General features: G+C 38.0%; 1 long non-coding RNA gene across 1 annotated transcript in view; it reads left to right on the forward strand.

Moving 5' to 3' along the window:
- The first annotated feature begins 920 nt into the window (after positions 1-920).
- Positions 921-12,101, forward strand: part of LOC125965497 (uncharacterized) — a 29,735-nt gene continuing 18,554 nt past the window's right edge. Inside the window, exon 1 of the long non-coding RNA XR_007479441.1 lies at positions 921-933. This is a non-coding gene — a long non-coding RNA (uncharacterized LOC125965497). The remainder of the gene's footprint in view (positions 934-12,101) is intronic.

Consider the following 12,101-nt stretch of genomic DNA (forward strand, 5'->3'; position numbering starts at 1 on the left):
ATTATGTTTTTAAGGAATATTTATTGACTTAGGATAATATTCAGGGGAAAAAAGAATACAAAAACCACGTGTTTCACGTGATCTCAAATTTTAAGAAGTATATATTGTCAAAAGAAAATTCAGAGAGTTTTACTTGATATGAATATCTTAATGAGCAAGGAAAAGACTGCAGTCAGGGTGACTTCAAACCCAAAGTGATATGAAGTTCAGAAGCATGACATTTCAGGAAGGCTTATAAAGTGAAAAAGAGGAAGTTGTTTAACCTTCACAATTATTGGTTATTACAGTGGAGTTTTCCAGATGGCAGGGATTGGTTAAAAGTGACTCCCATACCACTTTTGGAAAATGAGTTTAGTTTTATTTATAAACATCAGAGGCATTTATAAGAAATAACCTAAGTTAAGAGTTGCTTAAGTGATTTTGTCCGCTTGGGGGATCTTTAAGCCTGGTCTCCATTTTATTTTGTTTTATCAATGTGAAAGAAAATACATCAGATATGCTCAGAGTAAGTATATGAGTTTGAAGAGTGAGGGTCAATCAACAGGACTCAGTTAATAACTACTTAAAACAAAAGAATATTTATTGTTAACACAAAGTCTGGAGGTAGGCTCTAATAGTATTCATTCAACTGCGCAACTCTATCATAAATGATCAAAGTTTTTTTTAAGTCATCTATTATGTTGCTCTTAGCGTATTACTTTTAGCCTTCAAATTCTTGTTTCATGGTTGCAAAATAGCTGCTGCAGCACCAAGCTTTATATACTCACAGGACTGCATTCACACAAGGAAGTAAAATGGATGTTAGCAAAAGAAGATTTTCCCTAAAATGCATTTCTCTTTTCAGGGAGTAAAATGTTACCTGACCCCTACAAAGACTTCCCCTGCATCTCATAGGCCAGAACTGGGTCATGCTTAAACATGGAAAGAATAATGGTATTATTATGCTAATTTTATACTAATCATGAGTCATCTCCTGAGGCTGGGCATTTTGTCACTTATAATATGGTTTATTTTAGATGATAAAAAATAGAAATGACCATTGATTAGGTAATCAACAGTATCTCCCAATAAGAATTATCACTGAAAAGCAGACTTACAGTTGATTTTTACTTATTGTCTCTTTATGTATATTTTGAAATGTTATACAATGAGCATGTATTATTTTATAATAAAAAGGTTTTTTCTTAAAGAAAATGCCTCAAAATATTATAAAGCTCCTAAAGAATTTTTCAACCTGATGACAAATACATGAATTAACTGGCCCAAGAGCCCTCCCTCATGAGTCACAAAAACATAATACAATAAATTTGCAAAAACCTATTATGGCTGTGCTGCTATTTATGACCTCAAATCAAATTGACCTGCTCAATATGATTTAGGTTATAGCTAGGGGAAATGTTTGTCCTGCTAAATTTAAGGAACAATGAAAAGGACAGGATAAATCTGAATCTAAACCTAGTCGGGCACAAGCAGTATTTATATCAACAGAGACCCCCAGTTCATGTAGATTACTTCTCACCCGGCCACTTATTCCCTCCTTTGGTGGCTGATACCTCTGGGTTCCAGATTTCCCAGGCAATGTAGCCAATTTTTAAGTCTAATAAATATTTTAAAATATAGCCTTAAGGAAAAATAGAAAGAGAAAATCCCAGGACAGAATTTCACAGCAGTTTTAAAGCAGGACTTTGATTCTAGCTGCCTGATCTTTTCTGCCTTTGAAATAATGAATTTGTTATTACCAAGAGAAGGGAGAAGCTACAAAGGCAATTAAGAGCTCATTTTGAAAAGATCCATTAAAGTTTCTCATTACAATGTCAAATAAAATGAGAGATATGGTGGTATTTATATTTTTAAATTTAGATCACACAGCATACATAAATATTAGCATGCATGTTCTGCCAGCGTTAATATTTCCCTGCTGCTTAAATTCATCTGTATATTACTGCTGAATGTAAATTCTTAGCTGTAAATGTGATTGAAAACCAATGTAAGGCAGTCTAAATTTTAGAAAGACTACTTTCTAAATTTTACTTTTTACTATTTTACAGTGGACTGTTCTTTCAGAAAGATTTTTAAAATGGAAAAGCTTTATATTAGCAAATAGTGTTCAATCCACTATTAAGAAAGCAGATGATTTAAATGTATATTATTAATTTAAAAATATACAGAGTACTACTCACCAAATTGTTTACAGTGGTTACCTCTGAGAAGGGGTGTAGATTAAAGAGCAACTACCTTTTTACTCTATATTCTGTATTACTTGAGCTTTCACAATAGTATACGTTCGTGTATACTATTGAAATTGAAAGTCAATAACATTTTTTAAGATTTATTTTATTAAAGTTTAGTTGATTTACAATGTTGTGTTAGTTTCTGGTGTAACATCAAAGTGATTCAGTTATACACATATATACATTCTTTTTCATATTCTCTTCCATTATGGTTTATCACAGGATATTGAATATAGTTCCCTGTGCTATACAGTAGGACCTTGTTGTTTATCGGTTCTATATTATACTAGTTTGCATCTGCTAATCCCAAACTCCCAGTCCATCCCTTCCCCACCCCGCCTTGGCGACCACATATCTGTTCTCTATGTCTGCAAGTCTGTTTCTGTTTTATAGATAAGTTCATTTGTGTCATATTTTAGATTCCACATGTAAGTGATATCATAGTATTTGTCTTTCTCTTTCTGATTTACTTCACTTAGTATGATAATCTCTAGGTCCATCCATGTTGCTGCAAATGGTATTATTTCACTTATTTTTTATGGCTGAGTAGTATTCCATTGTATATATGTACCGCATCTTCTTTATCCATTCATCTATTGATGAACATTTGGATCGTTTCCATGTCTTGACTATTGTAAATAGTGCTGCAATGAGTATTAGGATGCGTGCATCTTTTCAAATTATAGTTTTGTTTAGATATATGTCCGGGGTGGGATTGCTGGATCATATGGTAGCTTATTTTTAGTTTTTTGAGGAAATTCCATACTGTTTTCCATAGTAGCTGAAACAATTTACATTCTCACCAACAGTGTAAGAGGGTTACCTTTTCTCTGCACCCTCTGCAGGATTTGGAAAGTGAATAACATTTTTAAAAGAGAGTTAAATGTAGCTGTATTTCACTTTCTACAGTTACATAGCATATATTTCATGCCAGACTTTTCAAGCAGTGTGTCAGAAAACTCTCTAGGCAAAAAATAAACTTGGTGGATTTACTCTCTAGTTAATCATTTAAAGCCTTATTTTTATGTTAAAGTAAATAGGATGCAAAATTTCCTTAAATTATTAATGTAAATCATGAGGCCTCAATCAATGTCATATTTGCTGTGAGCCACTTAGGGCTCTAGTTTATAGGGAAACTTGAGAAGTACCAAGGCTTGTCTCTGTTTTAAGAGCTGAAAAGTGAACTTTGGAGAAGCTTAATGACTTGTGTAAGTCATAGCTACTCATTTCCATTGTTAAAGAAAAATTATTATGACATGTGTTAAAAACAGTAAAGAAGGGCTTCCCTGGTGGTGCAGTGGTTAAGAATCCACCTGCCAATGCAGGGATCACAGGTTCGAGCCCTGCTCTGGGAAGATCCCACATGCCGCGGAGCAACTAGGCCCGAGCGCCACAGCTACTGAGCCTGCGCTCTAGAGCCCGCAAGCCACAACTGCTGAAGCCTGTGCACCTAGAGCCTGTGCTCTGCAACAAGAGAAGCCACTGCAATGAGAAGCCCACGCACAATGAAGAGTAGCCCCCACTCGCTGCAACAAGAGAAAAGCCCGCTTAGCAACGAAGACCCAGTGCAGCCAAAAATAAATTAATTAATTAATTAAAAAAAAAACAGTAAGGAAGACTTTATGCAAGACTAGTGCAATAGGGAGAGAGAGTGATCCCAACTCTGAATATAGCACAGACAGGGATTTATAGCCAAAGTGAGAAGGTCAGTAGATTGAAAATTACTCAGAGAAGATTTCAAGGGTAGGGGAACTCTCGCTAAACTGGCTTAGCAGGATTTTTGCTAAAGGCAGGCCAAGGTGGAGGCCTAGTAGAGAAGAGTGCTCAGAGGAGCCTGACTAAAGCTTAGTCAACGAGGGAGGCTTTATCACTGTGGGCTCTATTTACTATTTTGTTTGGCTCTTTTCTTCCAACGAATAGCATCTGTCACCAAGAGTTTGCTCTGGCTAATTGGCAAAACCAGTCTTTGGTGGGGAGAGTGAAAATGGTAGGGTATGGCAGAGTTTTGAATAGTTTCATGGACTTTGGAAGATTTTCTAACAAAACAAAGAAATAAAATATATTCTCTGATTTTTAAAGTATTTATAGGAAAACAGAAGCGTGCTGCCCACAAAATGGTTAAAAAGACTTTTTTAAAAAAATGATTGTCCTTACATGTCTGTTAGGAAATTATATGAGTTTTGACCTCAATCCATCCACTTCCTACCCAAACAGAAAGCATGAAATGATACATCTCCTAAAAATGGTAGAGCTTTGCTTTAATTCCTCCTCTTTCAATTTTACAAATTCCAAGAGGCCAAAGAAAACGTATTATTTTGAAAGCGTAGTTCATTTCTCAAAGATGTTATTATTTCCCTCATCACACAGTATGAGGTTTCATGCGGTAGCCCATGTAATTTTTACAGCTAAACACATGGTCCAAGGACAAAACAGTCATGGTCCGTGAAAAGCAGAGAGACTCAACAGTATGGCAGCCACTGGTTCACTTAAGTGGGCTGATCCTGATTTTCTTATATATCTGGGAAATTGTATGAAAGAGTCTTATTCATGATTTAGATATCCTGGGGCACTATTCTTCATAGAAACAAAGAGAAAAAGATAAGTTAATGTAAGGTTTATTATCTTTAAAAAGATTTAGTGTTAAAATTCTGATTGCCAATTTGCACCATATTTATGTTTAGTTATGGAAAGTTTCAATTGTCTCTTTGTGCACCTTGGCTTCTGGCCGTAGGCGGAAGAGATGCTGGGATTTGAGTTTGGGCCAAGAAAAGCTAAAGAGGCTAGGAGGCACTTACAGATGGAGATAATTAGCATATTAAAAATAGGCCAGCCAGATTTTTTTTTTTTTATCAGGAAGTAGAGGGGTAAATGCTCTGTCTGGCAAGACTATAGAAGCTGTGTGGACAGAGGATGTGTGATTCAAACTCTGGTATGAGAATGGTATTTTACTTGAACCAGGCTTCAAAAGACTGGAGCAGGAGTTCCTTTTACTGGAAACCATGGAGTTGGCGAGCTTTGTAGGGGCCTCCCTTGAAATTCTGCTCCAAGGCCACTGTTTTGAATTTTGTTTGAAAGTCTTAGAATAGGAGACCCTTGGTTTGAGAAGACACAGGATAAACATCGTGAACTCTACTGCTTTCTAATGCCTGGTAGCGGAAGTGGCATTTCTGATACCACCTCGCACTGAAAGGGGATTATAGAGGAAGGCGGTAAGTGGAAACCACAGCCCTAGAACGAGACTGCTCAGGCTTCCAGGGTCTATTTTGCCAATCCTAAAGCAAAGGCTCGAGGCTGATCTGGATTCAGGCCCTATCAATGAGGTATGCTTAATTGCCAGATAATTCACTGCCGTTTCCTGAAGTTCTGATTCACAGAGTCAGCCCTTCAGATCCTATGTTCCACCCATTCTCTGAAGTTTACTGTTATTCAGAACAGAACAAGGGGTGTCTTTCTTGGAGCTGGGCTTCTCCATGGGTGGTATGGGCACTCATGACTAAATACAGAATTATGCGTGTGGGCCACGGGGGTTTATAACAATTGCTAAAAATGAACAGTTCCTCAATTCTAATGGCTATCCGGAAGTATAGTTAGCTGTCTTCAACTGAGTCTACTTACCATGGATTTTACAAATACAACATCTTAACAAGTACTCCTGTAAAGCTGCTTCTTTTTTTTTTTTTTCCTACAGGTAGTTAAATACCACAAAAAAAGAGAAAAGAGAAAAAGAGAAAAAAAAAAGAGAGAGATTTTGGAAATTCCATGAAAAGCTAAAAAATATAGAAGGGAAAATTATTAGTCTGACATAATTTCATTGATGACCTACTTAGAGGAAGAAGTTAGACCAAAAGACTCTTGTCTTTATTTCGGTGGGTTTGCTTCATTAGTGAGCGGGATCAGGGTGGGGGAAAGAGGAAGCCGTGCACTGCTTATTTTTAATATGTTTTATTTGACTTTATGTATGTGTTTTTAAATTTTCATAAAATTGAAAACTTTAAAAAATGGGAAGTAACAACCCAAGAGTATAAATACAATTTTTATTTTGGTCTAGTTTCCTAAATGTGATGTATAATTCTCCTTAGTCCACTTCTCATATTAAAGACATAGTTCAGGGAGTTATATGAAAGTGAGATATGGGCCTGTGGTGGATCAAATATTTGTGTTCCCCCCAAATTCATATGTAGAAACCCTAACCCCGCTGTGATAGTATTTGGAGATGGAGCCTTTGGGAGGTCATTAGGGCTGGATGAGGTGATGGGGGTAGGGTCCTCATAATGGGATCAATGTCCTTACACGAAAAGACACCAGAGAACTTACTCTCTCTCATCACCATGTGAGGACAAAGCAGGAAGGCAGTCATCTATAAGCCAGGAAGAGAGGTCTCACAAGAACCCAACCATGCTGCCACCCATGTGATCTTGGACTTCCAGTCTCTGGATTGTGAGAAAATAAATTTCTGTTGTTTAAGGTACCCAATCTCTGATATTTTGTTATAGCAGCCCATGTTGACTAAGACAGGCCCACAGAGATCTTGGGATTCATTTGACCATGAAATATGACATATTATTAGCCATCCCAAAATGTATTTCTTTCAGAACTGTATACATTTTAGCAAAGGAAAACACCAAAGAACATTAGAAAAGCATTATTATCTCAATACCTATTGGACAGCTTACTTCTTAAATAGCATTTAAAATGACTGTCACCGTCTTGTTTTGTTTTTAATTACCACAAGGAATATGGCACTCTACTGTGTTCTTGGCTACATTACAGCGTTTGGTTACAAGTGCCCCTTAGCAGTGGTCAGAATAGCTTTGGCCAGTAATGGGGTACACATTCTTGCTTCATTAGGTGATCTTATGACAAAAAGATAGCAGAATTTTCAAATGTAAACTAGTCTGCCCGTTAATTGTCTTATAGTATCAAGGTTTATAAGAAATGATTTACACAGGAGAAAACACTGGCTTGGTTTTGTAAACTACTGAAAACTGTGAAACTTGGAACTTGGTTTTGCTTGTATTTAAAGTGCTTTTAACTCTTCATTTGAATACTGAAGTTTGACCTGATGTAGAGTGTGTGGAAATTAATATTATAAACTTAAAATTAATTTAACCTTGGTTAATATTTTAAGAAGCACAGATCACAAATCCCAAAGATAATTAATGAGAAAACTTGAAATATGAGAATTCAAAGCAGTGGCCATGACACTGGAGTCAGGATAAAAGAATGGATAATATTAAATTACAAGTTACCATAAAGTTATAAACAACATAAAAAGCATTAGTAGGTGGATGTAAGGGTCAGTTTCAATAAAATTTATTTAACCTATGTATCTTGTCATCCTGAAATGACTTTCTACCTAGCTTGCTTACTAAGAAGGATGCAGGGGAACAGCTCCTCCTTGCGGGTGTCTATGTAGGGGCAGGCTTGAACCTCAGCTTACGTGAGTGAGTCTGCGCAGAACATCTCATGATCCTCCTGTGACAGGAGAGGATGGGAATCTGTGAGGAGTGTCTCCGAGGCCACCTCCCACTCACCTCCCCAGATCCCCTGTAGACTGTGAGGACAGAGGGAAATTTTCTCTAGACTCTCCTTTTCAGGGTTTGAACAAATGAAATGATTTTGCCACAAATCCAGTTTTTAAAACACCATAGAGGGCTTCCCTGGTGGCGCAGTGGTTGAGAGTCCGCCTGCCGATGCAGGGGACACGGGTTCGTGCCCCGGTTCGGGAAGATCCCACATGCCGCGGAGCGGCTGGGCCCGTGAGCCATGGCCGCTGAGGCTGTGCGTCCGGAACCTGTGCTCCGCAACGGGAGAGGCCACAGCAGTGAGAGGCCCGCGTACCGCAAAACAAAACAAAACAAAACAAAAAAACCCATAGAAATTCTCATTCTTTGACATGCCTGCTTGACTAAACAGACTTTGAATTGGACATGTTTTGGATAGTAAAAGGAAACAATTGATGACACAAGAATCTCACCTTTACAGGTTGATGCATTTTTTTGCTGTGGATAGTGTGGCAGATGAAAAATAGTTACAAAAACTGCAAGTTGGTTAACCCAAGTCTGTTTGATTCTTTTTTAAAAATTTATTTTATTGAAGTATAGTTGATTTACAATGATTTACAGTGTTGTGTTTATTTTGCTGTACAGCAAAGTGATTCAGTTATACATATATATCATATATATAATATAGTCTTTTTCACATTCTTTTCCATTATGGTTTATCACGGGATACTGAATATAGTTCCCTGTGCTATACAGTAGGACCCTGTTGTTTATCCATTCAATATATAATAGTTTGCATCTGCTGATCCCAAACTCCCAATCCATCTCTCCTCCATCCCCCCTCCCCCTTGACAACCATAGGTCTGTTCTCTATATATATAAGTTTGTTCTGTTTCATAGATAAGTTCATTTGTGCCATCTTTTAGATTCCACATATAAATGATATCATATGGTATTTGTCTTTCTCTTTCTGACTTACTTCACTTAGAATGATAATCTCTAGGTCCATCCATGCTGCTGAAAATGGCATTATTTCATTCTTTTTTATGGCTGAGTAATATTCTATTGTATATATGTACTACATCTTCTTTATCCATTCATCTGTTGATGGACATTTAGGTTGTTTCCATGTCTTGGCTATTGTAAATAGTGCTGCTGTGAACATAGGGGTGCATCTTTCTTTTCATATTATAGTTTTGTCTGGGTATATGCCAAGGAGTGGAATTGCTGGATCATATGGCAACTCTATTTTTAGTTTTTTGAGGAATCTCCATACTGTTTTCCACAGTGGCTGCACCAATTTACATTCCCACCAACAGTGTAAGAGAGTTCCCTTTTCTCCACACCCTCTCCACCATTTGTTATTTGTAGACTTTTTAATGACGGCCATTCTGACTGGTGTGAGGTGGTACCTCATTGTAGTTTTGATTTGCATTTCTCTAATAATTAGTGATGATGAGCAGCTTTTCATCTGTATGTCTTCTTTGGAGAAATGTCTATTTAGGTCTTCTGCCCATTTTTTGATTGGGTTGTTTGTTTTTTGTTATTAAGTTGTATGAGCTGTTTGTATATTTAGCCCTTATTAGTCACATCATTTGCAAATATTTTCTCCCAGTCAGTAGGTTGTCTTCTCATTTTGTCTATGGTTTCCTTTGCTGTGCAAAAGCTTATAAGTTTGATTAGGTCTGATTCGTTTATATTTGCTTTTATTTCTATTGCTTTCGGAGCGTGACCTAAGAAAACATTGGTACGATTTATGTCAGAGAATGTTTTGCCTATGTTCTCTTCTAGGATTTTTATGGTGTCATGTCTTATATTAAGTCTTTAAGCCATTTCGAGTTTATTATTGTGTATGGTGTGAGGGTGTGTTCTAACTTCATTGATTTGCATGCAGCTATCCAACTTTCCCAATACCCCTTGCTAAACAGACTGTCTTTTCCCCATTGTATATCCTTGCCTCCTTTGTTGAAGATTAATTGACTGTAGGTGTGTGGGTTTATTTCTGGGCTCTCTATTTTATTCCATTGGTGCATATCTCTGTTTTTGTGCCAATACCATGTTGTTTTGATTTCTGTAGCTTTGTGGTATTGTCTGAAGTCTGGGAGGGTTGTGGCCCCTGCTTTGTTCTTTTTCTTAAGATTACTTTGGCAATTCTGGGCCTTTATGGTTCTATATAAATTTTAGAATTATTTGTTCTAGTTCTGTGAAAAATGTCATGGGTAATTTGATAGGGATCACATTAACTCTGTAGATTGCTTTGGGTAGTATGGCATTTTTACTATATTAATTCTTCCAGTCCAAGGCATGGGCTATCTTTCCATTTCTTTGAATCATCTTCAATTTCCTTTATTAATGTTTTATAGTTCTCAGCATATAAGTCTTTCACCTCCTTGCTCTGGTGTATTCCTAAGTATTTTATATGTCTTGATTCAATTTTAAAAGGGATTTTTTTACGTTCCTTTTCTGATATTTCATTGTTAGTGTAAAGAAAGAAAAGAGAAGTAAGTAAAGACCTGGGAATACAAGAGATAGATAAATTTGGGATTAATGAGCCAGGATTACAATAATAATAATAGTTAATACTTAGCAAATGCTTATCTAACACTAGCATTTGCTAAAAATGTTATGCCTATTATCTCATTTAATAGAGAGGTAAAGTAATCATCTCAAGCCTGCACAAATATGTATTACACTTGGAGACAGATGTTGAGGCTCGATTCTCTGCCTCTAGGGCCAGTGGCCTGCTGTTTTTAACTATGCACGTGTTCATAATCTGGTGCCTTAAAATCTGCCAAACTGATGGCTTGATTTAAATTGTTCAAGGGATCCGCAGTGATTACTGGTAAGTGCAATTAACTAAGGAGAATTTGTTTTCACAAGTAACCAGTTAACTCAAATGAATCATGAGGTGACTTGTCACTGGCAGAGTGCAGAGACCCCAGCTCCCGGGTGCGCACAGGGGCTGGAGGGCCATATCCTTGGGCTCTTCCCTCTTAAGGGTCTGTACTTTTTGAAGGGGAAGGAAATGCTGGGATGAGGACTGCTGCCATGGTAGGGGCAGAGAGCAAGCCCATCAGCTGCGAAGAGCAGATCTAATGGTGAGGGCGGTGGCCCAAGATAATGAAAGAAACCCTGAGAGAATAAAAGCAGCAGGAAAGAAATGATCTGGAAGCTGGGACAGGAAAGTGCTGGTGCCCTTGCAAGAAAGAAATCCATCAGCATGAAGCAAAAACTGAAGAACCTCTGGGAAATAGAGAAAATGCTGCAGAAGTCAAGGATTTCTTCTATTTTCTTCCCCCCACATCTCCAGGTAACTGTTACGAGCACACTGTATGGGATGAGATGGTGGAGCGCTGGCCTTCCACCTTTAGTAGAGCTAGTTCACCCTCTGCCCCTGGATGAAAATGAAAACATTTGGTCACTACAGTTACTGTTAGTTACTAATTAGTCCTACTTCAGTTAAAATGTTCAGTTTCATATAGCAATTGAAATTCAGAATGTGGTTAAAAATTGATGCCTCTCCCCACCCCTGGGGTCTGGTCAGATTCTTCTCTCTTCTTACCCAAAGTTTCTATTCTTCCTCCCACTTCACTGGTCCAAGGGTGACCCCTGGCCCTTGCAGGGATGGAGCTGGAGAGAAGAGGAGAGTTAAGGGGAACAAAAGTTCTCTGGGCCTGGCTGCTCTATGCTACCTGGTTACTTAATGCTCTTCTTAGCCCTTAGCAATCTAGCACTACCTCCCTCCAACTTCTCTCTGCAACACTTTTGGAAAGGATCTAGGATGCCTCCAAGGCCAAGTTTTCTCACCGATGGTCCACATCACACCCACAGGAAACACTCACCACTTGTCAGCCCCAGCAAGCTCCAGGAGTGCCAGTGGGTCCTTCAACTTGACTGTCACAGATACCTGGCCAATCTATCACCCCGGAGACTTCTCAGGGGAGAGTCAGATACAAGTCCACTGTGTCCTTCAACTTTGGGGACACATAGCAGACTCTCCTGGTGGTTTAGTTAAAGATCTGGCTTAAGGAAAGGGGCAGGCATCCCTCAGAACTTGCCCTTGCAGAGGGCGTGGACTGTCAGTACAGCTCTCTAAAGACATCCTCCTAAGAAGTTGTATTTCAATCTCCTTCTCTACCCTTTTATTTTCCTGATAAGGACGAGGAGTGTTAAGGATTATCTACTAGTTCTCAGTCTCTTCAGTGCCAATCCAGCACTTCATTTAGAAGAGGTATCTGTTGTTTTGCAATCAAAACTTCCATTCCACCATCCTGTTACAAAGTATTGCTTATGTTGTATATTTGGTATTTTCCATTTTTACATATAACCCAAGTTTTCCAGGCCTCACCAGATTGGGAGTATAAAA

This window comes from Orcinus orca, chromosome 9, assembly GCF_937001465.1.
Source record: "Orcinus orca chromosome 9, mOrcOrc1.1, whole genome shotgun sequence".
Taxonomy (NCBI): domain Eukaryota; kingdom Metazoa; phylum Chordata; class Mammalia; order Artiodactyla; family Delphinidae; genus Orcinus; species Orcinus orca.